This window comes from Durio zibethinus, chromosome 4 (genome assembly GCF_047325235.1).
Source record: "Durio zibethinus cultivar Kanyao isolate XHJ-2024 chromosome 4, ASM4732523v1, whole genome shotgun sequence".
NCBI classification, from domain to species: Eukaryota; Viridiplantae; Streptophyta; class Magnoliopsida; order Malvales; family Malvaceae; genus Durio; species Durio zibethinus.
Genome location: NC_143165.1, coordinates 13,839,504 through 13,856,043, shown reverse-complemented (window position 1 = coordinate 13,856,043; position 16,540 = coordinate 13,839,504). Strand labels below are relative to the sequence as shown.

Here is a 16,540-nt window from a genome sequence, read left to right as displayed (position 1 = left end):
TCCCAATTAAAAAAAATATTATGAAACACTCTTTAAAACGAAGTTAAGATGATTACGCTCCAAACGACATCAAAAGATTTCACCTTCTCACCTTTCTTGCCTTTTTATGAAATTTATCCCAACTATTTTATTTCACTTGATAATTATTATCCTTCAACCTGAAGAAAAAACACATAGATATAATACAAATTAGATTTATAAGAAATTATTGGAAATAGTGCAATCGTCTTATTTTATTGAATACCATGCAAATAAATGAAAGGATTCATTCAAGTCTGGTGATTAGCATTTAGAAGTTTACCAAAATGTTTCTTCCCCATTATAATGTTTAAAATTTTTTCCAGGCGTTTGGGGTGTGGTCTTTCTTCAGGGCTATCAGTCTCATCACTTGTTCATGCTGCCTCCTCGTAGACGTTACGTTTTCGTTTTACAAGGACACCATCATTCCCTGTTGACCCTTCATCAGCACCAATGTCTTGATGGATATCTTCAAGATCTGCAAAATTTGTTGGAATGCTGTGTTGCTCTTGCATTTCTTCCATATCTTCCAAATCTTTCTTATACACTATTCGAACACCACACTTCTTCACTTTGACAGATGAGACACCTGAAGGGGATTGGATTGAGAACTCAATTTCATGGCATTCTTGATTTGCCCAATCTTTGCTCAATGAATTCTCAATTTTACCACATTTTTCCTCCAACTCAAATGGAAATATATTGTCACGAGAATAATAACGTAGCCAAAGGTGCTCCTTAACGACCCCAGGCCGCCAAAATTTTCCTCCCAAAAGAAAGCCACTCAAATCTACTTGTTGAATATTCCTACCGTGGATAACTGCTTTACATATTAATTTGTCCTCCCTATAAACATCATCATCAATGAAGGGAAAGACGAAAATCCAGCAGAAAGCAACTCCCATCCACTGACTATCATTCTGATGTTAGGAGGCAGTGATATCTTTATTGAAGATTCATCCCTCTGATGGGGGAACCATTCTGGGATTTCATTTCCAAGTATAACAATGTCGAATAATCGTCTTGCATTAACAAATACCTGTAAACAAAATCTTTTGTTTTTTGGCAACTAATACAATAAATCCTAGAGAGTGAGATTCAGAGAGAGAGCGGTACCAACCTTACGATGTTTTTTTAGCATTGTTAATGCATTGTTTTTCTCAGCCAATTTGTAGCAGTTAAAACAAGTAATAGATCCCCATTTTGTTGAATTGCATACTGTTGTTGGATCTGCAACTACTTCCAGTGAAGCACAACCATCTATGGTCACATGTCCTATACTTCTTGGGAGCTCTGGCAACGATTTAAGCTCCCTGCAATCTGATAATCGAAGAAAATCAAGCTTGGAAAGTTGAAATGTCTTAAAACTCTTAATCTCTCTGGCTGTTCTAAAGGCAAACATCAAATGAAGTAATTCTTACTCTGTTTCCCTTCCATATTTGTTCAATGTGGCTATAAGGTAGGAGAAGTGCAACAAGATTGTCTGGTTGGAAGCTTGAAGGCAAGGATCTTAAAGGATATCCACTCCATTCTAAAAGCCGTAACTCATTTGAAAGAAATTTGAGGTCTTGAGAGTTTAGGAGATTGAAGACTTTGAGCAATCTTAATTTTTTCATCTTCAAGAAGGCATCAGCGTTCAAAGTGAACGTCTTGTTCTGCTCCCTGACAACCAAGGGTAAGACAAAAATGAGCTTCAAAATATTAAAGCTTTCAACTCATACAAAAGGCAAGAATCAACATTCACATGTATCTATCATTTTTTTCTTCTTTCTAAAACACAACTTTTTTAGTTAATACAATCAATTTTCCTACCACGTGTTTTCCATTTCTTATTGGTTATGTTTTAATTTTGAGTAGTTATTAGGTGATTATCTATGACCTTTTACTTTTTTTTTTATTAGTTTCATGTTCAAATCTAAAGAATTGCAGGATGAGAGAATGTAATGGATAAGAATGTTGGTACTTCAAGTTCGACTAAAAAACTACAATAAAAGCGAAAAGAATGCAACCTAGGACAAAATATCGATAATATATATGTTCTAGCAATAATAATTCAATTAAATGAGACAAGATCAAGTATAATATATAATATAGGCATGATACATGTGTATGTTTGCTTTTGTACCCTTCATTGTTGATGACCATGCCTTCAGTTGCGTTCGTAGCCAAGAAATCAAGAATAAGGCATAAGACAACGAAAAGTAAATGGTTTAAAATATTAATAGCTAAATTATAAGAAGATGAAATAAAAGAGACCATAATACTTAATATTTTCTTGAGTTAGAGTTAATGGTCACGCTAATTCTCCACAAAGCTTTTAACTAAAAGAAACTTTCCTTAAACTAACAAGATAATTTTAAATAGAAAAAATCCATAATTTAGTTTCAAAAATATAATGCGAACGAAACATTGTCTCAATAGTAAGAAAGATGCTTTTTTGAACTTTCATGTTTAAGGTTTATCATACATGAGTTTAATCCAATTTTATATTGGATTTGGTAGCTATATATGCAGGTTCATTTATTCGTCTAATTATCAATTTTTATTTTATTCTTATATGAAATTTAATACTTAATTATGATTATAACTTTAATAAAAAAAATTATAAAGCTATAATAAGACATACACTTAAGTAGTCTTACTTTTATTATTTGCAATTATTTAGTCTTACTCTTTCATATATTCAAGAAAATTCGTATGCAATCTCAAATTTTTGGTGTTATCTTAATTACAAAATCTTAACGTCATACTAGTAACTTACCTAGCTAATAATTTTTCTTGGTATATAATTTAGCATGTTGGGTAGAGTCAAGATTCTAAATAAATAAATATGCAATATTTATGAAATAACTTACCGTGTTTTTTATTAGCATGTGATAAACATCATTTTCCTCCCACAGTCTATGACGTTTTCTAGGTTCATCAGGTGATTTTTGTCGAACAATTTTTCTTCTCATCTAACCTACCGTGTTTTTCATTAGCACGTGATAAACATCATTTTCCTTCCACAGTCAATCAGGTTTTCTAGGTTCATCAGGTGATTTTTGTTGAACAATTTTTTTTCCCATCTCTTGTAGCAAATCATGCATCCACAAATATTTGTTGTTTTTATCAACTTTTATCAGAGATTTCTTGATGAGAACATCGATTCCAATATGTGGAAAAAAGTTACAACCATCCAGTACTTTTGTTACAAAATCTTTCTCCTCCCCTTTGAAGAAGCATGCTATATCTAGAAAAATATTCTTCTCCCTTTCTTCTAATCCATCAAAGCTTATTTGAAGTCTTTCAATAATTTCTTTGTTACAAGCTCTTTAAGTCTTTTGATTGCATCTCTCCATTGAACTGCATCTCTACCACCCAAAAAAGAACCAAAAACTTCAAGAGCTAAGCGAAGACCATCAGCTTATTTCACTACACGTTTAGAAAGCTCAATCAAATCATTTTCGGGCATTGTTTCACTATCGAAAGCTTTCAAATTGAAAAGATGAAGTGCTTCATTCTCATTCAGTGTTGTAGGCTTATACACATCATCCACTCTATAAGATCGGAGCAAATGTTCATCTCTTGTTATTACGATGATTCTACTCCCTAAACCGAACCACTCACGCTTTCCAACCAAGCATTTTAGGTGTTGTATATTATCAACTTCATCAATAACAACAAAAACCTTCTTGTGAGATAGCCTGTGACTAATCATGGCATTCCCTTCATGAACATTGCATAAATTGAAACCTTCGTCCAACCAGAGTTGCGAAAGAAGTTGTTTCTGTAAAGAAACGAGTCCACATTTTTCTGAAACTTCTCGAACATCAGCAAGAAAGGTTTTACTTTCAAAATGAAGTGACATTTGCAAATAAACAACTATTGCAAGAGTAGTTTTACTACTGCCACCCATGCCACAAATTCCAATAATGCGGACATCTTTTTCATCAATGTCTATTTTCGAATGCAACTCTTCCAAACGTGAATTAATTCCAATTAACTCATCGTGAACTATCGGATATGTTTGACATAATTTTGCTGATATCTTTTTAACAATGTTTCCAATAAATTCTGGTTCATGTCTTCAAACATAGAAAGAGAAATTAAATTTAGTTTCTTCTTAAGAAATTAAATGCTAATGAAAATGATTATAATGATAAATGAGCCTAGAAATCAAAGAGTCAAAAAATAAAAGCACAATAATCTTTTATCAAATAAATTTAGGATACCTTTAAAGTAGACTTGGTCATACATTGAGTTATATGCTTGATCTGCAGTTCAAGTCTATCTCAAATTGAGCCTTGATCATGAATTTTTAAGTTTGAGTTTGACCCGAATCATTATTTAAGGAATAAGAATTATTTTTATTTAAATTTAATTTTAAAACATATAAAATATTATGATAAAGATGATTTTTTTCCAAACTCATGGATAGGTCTAGTTAAAAGCCCCTAGCCTATCGTTGTACTTATAGCCTTAGTAACTAAAATTATTACCAAATGTATTTTAAGTTTATAAGAAATTATTTATGATTTTATTTTTCGTAAATGGTTAATATATGAGTAAATTATAACTCGCAATCTCATCAAAAAGAAATTTCTTAATGCATATTTTTTCTTTTTATTAGTTCAAACAAAACATGAAACATGGTGGTCATTTTATTTTTAAGAGACAAGATTCTATTCCTAATACAGTTTGAGATGAAAAACAGAGCAGGAGTAAGAATGAAGTCTATGTTTTTTAAATGAAATTTTTTAAAAATGTTTTTTGAAGTATATAACATGTAATGCAAAAAAGAAGAAAAATCAAATTTGTGGAGATTGAAAACGAAAACTAGACAAGAAAAGAATGATTTACCTGTTTTTTAAATGCCATCCTTTGATATTAGCCACTTCAGTTAAAGCAATTCGCCTCTTTTGGATCTTGTCTTTAGTTTCCTTGTATGTCTCTTCATGTTTGGCAAAGGCTTCAGCAACTTTTCCTGTTTGTTTTCTCAAATCAGATGGATCCACATCAAAAAAAAAGATTGGAAAAATTTTATGCCCCCTCTTTTTTTTTTTTTTTTGTTCAACAATCTCAACAACCTCTTCCAAGCAAAAACTTGAAAAAGCATATGTTTTTGAGAAAACGATTAGTGAACACTATGATTCTTGAATTGCTTCCAAGAGTTCTTGTAAGATTTCTTCCCTAGGCTCAAGCCTTGGATCATCCATGAAAGTGACTATTCCCTTCTTTGTTAAAGCATCATGTAGATGATAAGTGATATTTGTGCGGGTATCTTCACCTCTAAAACTCAAGAAAAAATCATATTTATGTGCAGAAGAAGAAGAAGAAGAAGGAGGAGGAGAAGAGGAAGATGGTAACGATAACATGAGGAGGAGGCGGAAGGGGAAGATATCTCAAGTTGGTGTTTGAGACTGTTCCTTTTGCCTCTATTTGTGAAGAAGTATTTTAGATCACGGATATGCTATGAATCTTTCCAGGAAGAATCGAGGAAAATGAGTGGAGTTTACTACTGTTTATGAAGAAGTAGACAGTGCAGTGACCAACAAAGTCTTCTCTAAAGAAAAAGAAAAAGACTCAAGCAACACATTTTTACAGCAATTCAAAATGATTTCAAGGACATTAGAACTTCAGCAGCACGACTTGGGATGGTCGAGTACCATGTTAGGTAAACCCAAGAAAAAGAAAAAGACAAGTGCTTGCTTCAAAATACTTCAGAAATTTCTTGATTGTAACGAGGTTGAAACATGCTTCAAGATATTCAAAACATTGAAACTGCCATTGCTTTATAATTTTTTTCTTCTTTTGGTTGGGATAATTTATTTTGGATATTATTATAGTATTGATTTTGGTTAACCTCGTTTTGATTATGTTATTATTGATTTTGGATGGGTAAGGCCACTTCCACTTGCGTTTCAAATTGGGGCAGTCATTGAAGCTTGCTTTTTACCTAAAACATTACTGGCCATGACAGACGATGGAGAGTTCATAGCTATGACAGACCATGTAATTAGTAGTTTGTTTTTTCACTAAAGTGATGACTAAGTGAGATAAGTTCGTTTCTGCTTTGTGGTGTTCATTAAGTCTCATTTTGAACAATAAAATTGTGAAAGAAGAATCCTATTTATTGATATGCAGATTTCAACAACAAGAGACGGCCATGTGTTACCCATTTAATTAACCATTTTATAATCCCTTGATTTATATATATATATATATATATATATATTGTTTATTACTAGTGGAATCCATTAGCTTTTTTTTTTTCTTTTATCTTTTCAAAAAGTTTGACCCTTTTTTTTTTAAAGTGAGATCCATACATTAATCTTTTTAAATTTTTTTAGGACTCATATTTTTTATTTTTTAAAATTTTTTAAAAAGTGTGAGGCTTTTTTTTTAATAAATTTTTTGTGTGGGACTCACATTTTTTTATTTTTATAATTTTGAAAAGAAATCAATATATTTTTTAAAAGATTTTTTCTCTTTGTGAGACCTATTTATTCATTTTTTTTCTATTTCTTCCTTTTTCAATTTTTTTAAAAATTAAAAATTTTTTGTTTTAATATTTTTTAAACTCACTTGTTATTAAGAGTACTACACTATATGTTCTTTTTTTTCTCTCTTTTTTTTTTCTTTTTTTCTTTTTCTTTTTTCTTTTTATTATTTTATGTAATTGATAAATCATTTTTTATCTATATATTTTTATGAGACTTGATTCATATAAAGGGTATACAACATATCAAGTCATTTGATTTTTTTTTCATTTTTTTATTTTTTGTTAACTTTATATATTTAATAAATATTTTTTAATATGGACTCATCAATTATTATTAAAAATATATGTTTTTATCCTTTCTAATTTTTTCTTTTTCTTTGGTTTGATAATTAAAAAAAAAATTATACTAGGGGATGTGTTGGCATCACATCTGAATTTTTTTTTCCTTTTTTGGTCCTTTCTCTATTTTTTTTTTATTTTTTTTTTTAATTCATTATATAAAGTTTTTGATAAAAGTTCGTCATTGTTGATGTCAACTAGAAACTTAATTTTCTTCCTTTTTTTTCTTTTTTTAAAGTTTTTTTCTTCTTTTTTTTTTTTAAATCAGATCTTGTGTATTGAAAACAATGAATGCATATACATGATGTCTAATTTCTTTTTTTTTTTGTTTTTAATTTTTTTAATTAGAAACATTTCTCAGCAAAAGAAAATGGTAAAAAATTCTTTAGAAAATGTCAATATAGGTATATATAAGAAAACACTTGTATTTGATAAATTTCAGTTTGTTTGGATTTAATAGATATATTTTTTGAAAAAAATTGAGATTGAATCGAATTTTTTTTTTCAAAATTCAAATCAAGGCAAATACTAGTTTATAGTGTTTCATCTTGTTCAAATATATATAAATATATGTTTTATTATTTCATTTAATTATATATTTATATTTATATATTAATAAAATTATTATTTAATGCCTCAAGTTAATGATCCACATGTCATTCAATTTATCTTTTTTTTTTATTATTTGTCATTTCCTTTATCTTTTGTTAAAAATTTTAGCTTTTTTAATTTATATTAATTTAAAAAAAATCAATGAATGTAGAAACGACAAAATAATTTATATCTCATGGATTTCAATTCAGCTTGATCTAATATGTGCCTTTTATTTCAAAATTTTGGTCTCAAATCGATAGTTTTCTATTTTTAAAATCACGATTAGATCGAATGAAAGTTAAAAATCTTCTATCATGTTTCAAGTTATATATATATAATTATATTTTTAATTATTGATTTCATTTTAAATTTATATATTATTATATTAATAATTTAATACTTTTATTAAATAAAATATTATATTATGAAAGCTCGTCGTGATTTATTTTTTATTTTTAATCTTTTTTAAAAAAAATTATTTACATAATCTTATTTTCATTATTTCATTTAATTTTATACTTATATGTATATTATGTTAGTAAAATCATTATTTAATACCTTAATTTAATATTTTTATTTTTTATTTTTTTATTTTTTTATTAAATTAATTTTATTAGAAAAGGGAGGCCAATTGAGATATCTACCTCACAACTCTACTTAGCTTTTTTTTTTTTTAAATGGATAAATTTTACAACAAATGGTATGGATTGATAGAGATGTCAAAGCAATTTATATCGACAAATTTGATCCATCCCAATTGGATAATAGGGTGAATTTTGTTAGATTGAGGTTAAGTAGGAACATGTCATTTTTTTTAAAGTGTTTTGTCCTCATCAATTTTGAGATATATATAAAAGTATCTATCTTATTATTAATTTTGTTATATATATTATATTAATAAAGTGATTATTTGATACTTTAATTTAATTTATGAGCCTTTTTATTTCTTTATTCTTTTTTTTTTTGCCTTTTCACCTTTTCTTTAATTGAGATAATTTTCATGAGAAAAATAAGAGCAGGCAAAATTGTCATATTCATCCCCATTTGTTTTTTTCTTACCTCTAGCTTTTTTTTTATTTTTTTAATCAGATGAATTTGTAATAAAAAATATTGATAAAGAAGAGATATTAAAGTAAAAAAATTTTAACCCGCGATATCGTGCAGGTATATTGCTTGTAGTATATAAATTTTGGAGCTTTTAATTGGCCCTTGAGCGTACATGAAAACAGTGGAAGCTTCAGAACAATGTTACCAAAATCTTTAGAACTGAAGTACTAATATTATTATGATTTGTATTCATATTGATAGAATAATCATCATTCTTTGCTAGGAGAAAGATTAGGTGAAACATTGCTAACAAAAGAGTACTCATTCCATATTTGAGAACTCTTTGATAAAATCACAGTTGTATCATTACTTTTGAATTTAGAATTTTTTAGAGTTCATTTGACTAATGCATCATGGCAAAATTGACCAAATTTGATAAGTTCATGGCAGCGATGCTAGGTGTCAAAGCCAGACTTGAATGCAATGTCATATTGCTTTACAATTATTCACCTTGATTGGATCAAACATCAAGAGCCACTTCTCCACTTGCAATAATAACCAAAATTCCAAAACTAGTGCCATAATATTGGAACTTGCCATTTGCTTGATTATTTTTTTCTTCATTTGGTTGGGAGAATACTTTTATTCCGCAGCATGAGTTAAGTTGCCATTACAGTTTTCAATTTAGGGTTATCACAAGGCAGATGACTTTAAGGTGCATTTATAAACAGTTTTTTAAACTCACTGATCATTAAATTTCCATTGGAGTTATATTAATTGGCTTAAAAATTCAAATAAAAGTGCACGAGCTTGTAGAGCATGGGATAGGTAATGTGGCATGCCAAATGAACAAGTTTTTTAATTGCATCACTGTGTGAGGAAAAGATGAGGAAGTTCTTGGAAATTTGGAAGGAAATTAAAGCTCTGTTTTATTAATAGTAAGCCTTGGAAGCACAGTAAGAAATCTTTTGGTCTTAGGTGATTAACCACAATTTGATTACTATAGTATTGATTTTGGATGGGGGAATAAGGCCAATTGCGATTCAAAGTGGGGCAGGGAACGAGCATGATGGGAAGATAATGGTCTATGGTGGAGCAGAAGAAGGAAGTGCAGACGGCAGACATTGAAGCTTGCAGGCCATGACAGATGATGGAGAGTTCATGGATACTGTCATCAACTCACCTTAGGTTGATCAAATCTTTTGATTACTGTATCGAATTGTCTTTCATGAAATCAACAGTCACTTATTCTCAAATCAAAATTAATATTAAGAAAAAGTATGATTAGTTCATTCCTAAATCTTTGTAAGTAACAACGGTAGTTATTCATTTCCCAAATCAAAAAGCTAAAATATTGCGAATGAGCACCAACAAACTCTTCTCTCTTCGAGCACTCTTATTTCTTTGGTGTATGTATGCAACAAGAATCTTAACCAATACAGGGATCATCTTCAAGTATATGTCAATTTGCTTTGATTTTCTCCTCATGCTTATCACTTCTAACAATTTAAAATAAACTACTGATGATAAAACAAAAGAAAGCTGCCATTTTTAGAATGGAATTACCAAACCTATATTAGCCACTGATCCAACATCCCCTAGTTGTTATATCAATGGTTTAACGATTAATGGTAAACCTAGGCAATATGCACCTTTCAGTGACAAAATGGTACCATGTTAAATATTAACCTGTCTAGGACAGAAGTGGTACTGAACTTAAATTAGCTAATAAGTGGTTGGGACTTTATAAGGTACTGAACTTTTTATTTGCACTGTTAAATGGTTTCGGACTCGGTTGGAATCACAACTTCCTTTCAAACACTTTCAGAGAAAAGAACGAAGAAAGAAGGAAAGGATGGAAATTAAGTTGATCGCGATGGCTCTATTTTTGTTATGACTTATAGCATCTAATGCTAAAACACAGTCCAGTAATGGTGTTTTGTTGTAATGAAATACGGAGCAAAGGTCAATGTAGATATCTAGCACTGTTGAGTGCTTGGAAAGAGGCTTGTGCATTGGCAACTCCAAGTAAGGCTGTGATTCCTGAAGGGATATATACGTTAATCCTGGGGACCCTTGAAGGTCCATGTAAAGCTCCTGTTGAAGTTCAAGTTAGAGGGAACTTGAAGGCCACCCGGTAGATCCTAACAAATTCAACGAGCCTAGCTGGGTTACTTTCCGATTTATAGATCAGTTCACTTTATCTGGTGCTGGAAGCCTTGATGGCCATGGAAAGGTTGCTTGGGAAAAATGACTGCAAGGAAAAAGATAGGTGCAATAAAGTTCCTATTGTAAGTTCATTAAGCTCCTAGCTTTTAAAACTTAAATTTTTTAATGCAGATATGAATTAAGAATAACAGCACTAACAAAGTTGTCGGTCGAAAATTTAACAGAACTTCATCACAAATGGCATGGTTAGGGACATAACCTCCTTGGACATCACATTATCCTTCTAGGGTGAAAAAAACCTTACTTTTGCAAATATTACAGACTAAAGCCCCAACGTTGATGGAATTCATTTGGACATTCAAGTGGGATCAACATTACCAATTCGACAATTTCTACTGGTGACAATTGTATCACTCTTAGTGGTGGAGGCAAACAGATTACTATTTCAAGAGTTACATGCGGACCTGGCCGTGGCATCAGTGTTGGAAGTCTTGGAAACTCTAAGGATGAACCTGTTGTTGGAATCACTATTGTGAACTGCACTCTCATCAATACAATGAATGGAGAAGTGTGAAAACTTGGCCAGCTTCTTTGGAAGGCATTGCAGCTGATATGCATTTCGAGGACACTATCATGGTCAATGACAGCATCCTGTTATCATTCATCAAGGATACCGCCCACATAATAAGTGCAACTCAGTGCTAAAATACGTTCACTCTCGTCCTACATTTTTTTCAAAAAAATTATATTAACTAGAATAGTAATGTGCCTATGCTAATTAATTAATATTTTCACATTCTTCAGGCTCCATCACATGTTAAGATCAGTGATGTTAGCTTCAGCAACATTCGAGGGTCTTGAGCAACCCAACTAGCTGTCAAACATGCATGTAGCAGCAGAGTCCCATGTGAAAATGTGGTGATCGGTGACATTGATCTTTCTTACATTGGAACTGAGCCCTGCTACATCTGAGTGTTCTAATGTGAAGCCTACTGTTGCCGGCAAACAAAATCCATCTGCATGTGGCATTGCTGCTCAAGGATCCATGCCCTAATTCAAACCAAATGACATGGTGCTTCTTCCCTAATTGGACAGAAAAATTGCTTGTCCTAGCAAGGAAACATTGCCATCTCTGTATGCTTAGTTTCTGTTCTCTCTTGTTAGAAAAATTGAGCACTCTTCTGTTTGTGTTTGTAATTAACAGAAAGATTGTATTGTAATGATGAACTCTTATGACTGTCCAAAAAGTGTTTTTACTCATTCATGCAATGAATATTTATTATTCCAAGCCTTGAACTGATGATTTCTCATCAAACACGAATTTTTGTTAGTAGCTTTTACATAAACTTAATATCAAAATGCTGATTACTGTCCTGTAATTCAAGATCTGTTCTGATTTTTTGAAGGAATTACTGTGAATTAGTTTCTTTATATTGTAGAAAATTTCTTTTATCGATCTAGCAAGAATTTAGAATGGAAGGAGAGAATGTGTTATATATGTTTATATTAAGCTATATACAAATTATGCGTAAGTATGTAGCATAAATTTTGCCTCTTTTTCTGTTATTTTCTGTTTGACTTAATTTATTGAATCAATAATGATCTGTGACAAGAAGATGAAATCATGCTCTTACAGTCATACATATGCTACTGTACTAAAAATTTAAAAGGGAAACATTTCACCATTTGGAACATGATGATCCAACATGGCTTGTTATGCATATATTGGCAGTTTGCAATTTCATGTAACTTTTCTTGGATTGATGAAAGGTCCAAGCACACATAGTGAAGAGTTCAAGCTGTAGGCTGAGATATTTTAATTATTTCATAGCCATGTTCGCGTTGTTGTTTAGAACCTAATTATTTTATGAATTCACAACTCTGATAAGAGATGAAGAGGTTTAAACATGGAATACATACTTCCATTACATTAAAACACGGTTAAACATAGACATTAATACAAATAGAACAGAGAGAAAAACTCTTCTAGACATCATTCTTAATGGCAGAACTGTATCCATTTTGATCATCATAGTACTTAGACCACAGCATCACCCCTCCATACCAGGCAGAACCTTTGATGGCAGGAAGTACTTGAGAAGTAAGATCTGATACAAGGATGAAGCCACTACCAGCTGCCTCAGGTGATGCAGGAAGTCCTAAGAAAATTTTGGCAGCAGGAACATCTGTAGTCCATCGTTTCCATGCATCTTCTAGATTTGCAATATCACCGGCTGTGTATTAGCATTGAGTGTTGTTATATAGTTGTACCCAAACATAGTAAAAAAGGACTGTCTTAAGGGGCCCCCCAACCCAAGCATCAGGGAATAGACACTGAGGAGCTGTTGCCAGGTATATCTGGAGAGGTACCTTGAAAGATCATCCCAATGGTGGTTTCTTCCACCTTCAATATCAAAATCAATTCCATCCAAGACTGCATCACCTAATGGCAGAGAGGACGATTGTCCCCCCAAGAAATTGTTCCACAAATAGGTCGAAAGTCGCAAACTGTCTAGCATCCATGGATGAGCCAAGGTAGTAGCTCCCTGCTCCTCCTCCAAGAGAAAGTATTACTTTAATGCCTTTTACTTGACATGATTTGATGTCAGAGATTAAACTAGCTAGTACATCCATTGCTGTAAGGATCAAAATGACCATCAAGGTTGATCGTGGGAGTCTGACCATTTCCGAATGTTGGAAGGAATGCTATGTCCACAAAGTCATAGATGCCTGTGGCACACGTCTTTGCCAATATGCCTTCATTTCCATTCTGACCTCAGTAGATTGCAATGCCACCGGCTTCTACACCCACAACTAGCGTCAGAATCACTGAGCTGATGAATGTAAGTGAGACTACATACTTAATTGCCATCTTTCTTTGCTGATTTGCAAGTGTTTGAATTGTTTTTGGTGCTTAAAATGTTAACAGATGCATACCTTTTATAAGTTATGAGGGCTACATTCTGTCTTCATGGGGAATAGATACAGATGCTTTGTTCCTATAGTTTCTGGACTAAATTTGATGGATGTACATTAAGGCAGATGGCTTTTCAGGAACTAAACAATTTTTCTAATCTTTGAATGACTGCTCAAAAATGCATGACATGATAATTTTTTAGGCATTGTTTGTATTCTGGTAGCATATTATTGTTTCTTTTTGCTTGAAATGCTTGTTTCTGATGAGTGATGCTGATGACCATTGTACATGACACATTACGGAAAAAATGACAAAAGCAAGAAATACAAGAGCCTAAGAATCTGTAAATCATAACATATTAGATTAGGTTAACTTATGCCAAAGGTTCCTATACTTTGTGAAAATTTAAAATTTAATCATTGTACTATAATTCAAATTAATTTAATTATCATATTATTTTGATTTGATAATATTAGTCAAATTATTAATTCTATCAATTTTTTGCCATTAAAAATATTGATGTGATCGTTGACTTTGTTAACATGGTATTGGCTTTAATGACAAGATATTGATTTGCTGATGTGTCAATTATGATTAATAAAATCAGTTGTTAAATTATGCAAATGATTTTGTACTCATATGAAATTTGAGATTTAATCCCTATACTTACACGGATTTAAAATTTAATCCTTATACTCCCACAAAATTTAAAATTTAATCTATCTAATACAAAAAATATTTTGAATTTTTATAAATTTTTTAATTTTTTAAAATATTCAATTTTAAAAATTACCACAATATTCTCTCATAATATTCTATCACAATATTGAAAAACCTATCACAATATTCTATCATAACTTTTTTTTATCCATGTGAAATATTGTTAATAGTTTTGTCACTATTTCTTGTTATATTCCATCATAAAATATAAATCTTTTATTAATTTTGTCACACTTTTCTATCTTAATTGTAATATATTGTCCCCATATGAAAAAAAAAATCTCACACCAATCTATTTAAAATCTATTACAAATTTGTCAATAAATAATACAAATATGTCACTATCTAATTTTAATAACATTATTATTTTTTATTAATTTATTAAAATGAATTTGAATTATAATTATATCCCATAAAGACAAAATTATCTATCAAACAATATTTCTATTCTTTTAAATTAAATCCTATTTAAATGATTTTTATACTCAAATCTAGTTCAAGATTTTAAATACATTAAAATAATTTATTAAACTTAATGTGTATTGGTTTTAAATTTTGTCTTTTTATTTAATTTAACATAATAATTTAGATACTTTTTTTCTTTTTTGTGAAAACCAAAAAAATCGAAAGTTTTTATTATGATATATGTTATTGATGTTTTAGTTTATAAAATAAATCATTTTTTCCTTTTATTTTGTTCAGATTCAAAGTTCATCTTTCAAATAAATAAGAGTTTGTCCCTAGTAAGAATCTAAATTTGAATATTTTATTTTATTTGGTTGGGTGGAATACTCATCTCATTCATAGTCTATTCTATAGTTTAGTTCATTACAAATTTTAGTATATGATGTATTTAAATTAATTAAAATAATATTAACTTTGATATATGAATTTAAATTATTAATATTATAATTGATTAATATAAATGATAATAATATTATTATTAATATGATATTATTAATAATTAATTGTATATAATAAAAACTAATATATTTCAAAAAAAATATTTTTATATTAAAGGAACCGAAATTTTTTAAAATTTAATATGTTTTAAAAATTAAAAAATTTAAAAAAAGTTAAAATATTTTTATATTAAAAGAATTAAATTTCAAATTTCGTGCGAATGTATCGATTTAATTTCAAATTTTATATGAGTACAGGAACAAATTTTCAAATTTCGTATGAATACATGAATTATTTACATAATTTAACAATTACTTTCATTCATTCAAATTATTATATCAATAAGTCAACATCATATCAATAAAGTCAACATTTACATTATCCAGTCAACGACTTCGTTAATATTTTTAATTGTAAAAAGTTAACAGAGTTAGTGATTGAACTAAAATTATCAAATCAAAATAATATGCGAACTATATTTATATAAATTATAATATAGGGATTAAACTCTGCATTTTCATAAAATATAAGGACCTCTAGCAAAATTTAACCATTAGATAATGATTGTTAAATCAGCCGATATATATCGGATCTTTACTGTTGATTGGTATTGCCAGTTTGTCAGATTAGGCAGAAACACAAATTACTTTTTAGAATTTGGCATTTAAAATGATAAAATTTAAGGGTTTCTTTTCATGTGATTGAATTTTATAACTGACTCTTGTTTTGGTAAGTTTACAGAGCAATGTATACAGTAATCCATTGTCTGTATACAACTCAAAATTATCAGATATGACAAAAAGAAATATTAAGGTGTAAGAATAGGAATCATTGTAAAAACATAAATATATAATTAATTAAATTTAATAATTTTAAATATGATATGATAATATAATAAAATAAATAAAAATTATATAATTTAAAATTTTTATAAAAATTATATTAAAATTTATTAAAATTAAAATATATTTTTAATGTTAATGCGATGAGATAAATTAATTTTTGCCTTTAACTCTCCATTTCTTGATGGATATAAAAAATAATATAATCATTTTCTCATTTTATTGTCTAAACTTTATCAATGTAAATTAGGACAGAAACATAATTAGAGTTGACAGTTCTATCTGAAATCGATGGATTTTGATTCGATTTGATTTTATAAGATTGATTTTTTTTAAAAAAAAAAAATCGAATTTCGGGTTCGGATCAAATTTAAGTTTTAGATAAATTCGATCCGATCCGATCCGATATTATATAAAAAATTATTTTTTAAAATTTTTTTATATATTATATATTTATATTTAAAAAATAATATTTTATATTTTAAAAAATAATATTTTATTAATTTC

At 29.5% G+C, this 16,540-nt stretch overlaps 2 pseudogenes across 1 annotated transcript; both read right to left on the bottom strand.

Annotated features, from left to right (window-relative positions):
• Positions 1-392: 392 nt before the first annotated feature.
• On the bottom strand, positions 393-5,641 carry LOC111288379 (disease resistance protein RPV1-like; annotated as a pseudogene). Its single transcript, XR_016341881.1, has 5 exons — positions 4,861-5,641; positions 2,986-4,085; positions 2,144-2,185; positions 1,139-1,680; positions 393-1,057 (listed from the first exon to the last, which is right to left on the bottom strand). The product of XR_016341881.1 is annotated as a disease resistance protein RPV1-like (transcript).
• Positions 5,642-12,637: 6,996 nt separating this feature from the next.
• LOC111288307 (acidic endochitinase-like) lies at positions 12,638-13,546 on the bottom strand (annotated as a pseudogene).
• Between the last annotated feature and the right edge of the window lie 2,994 nt (positions 13,547-16,540).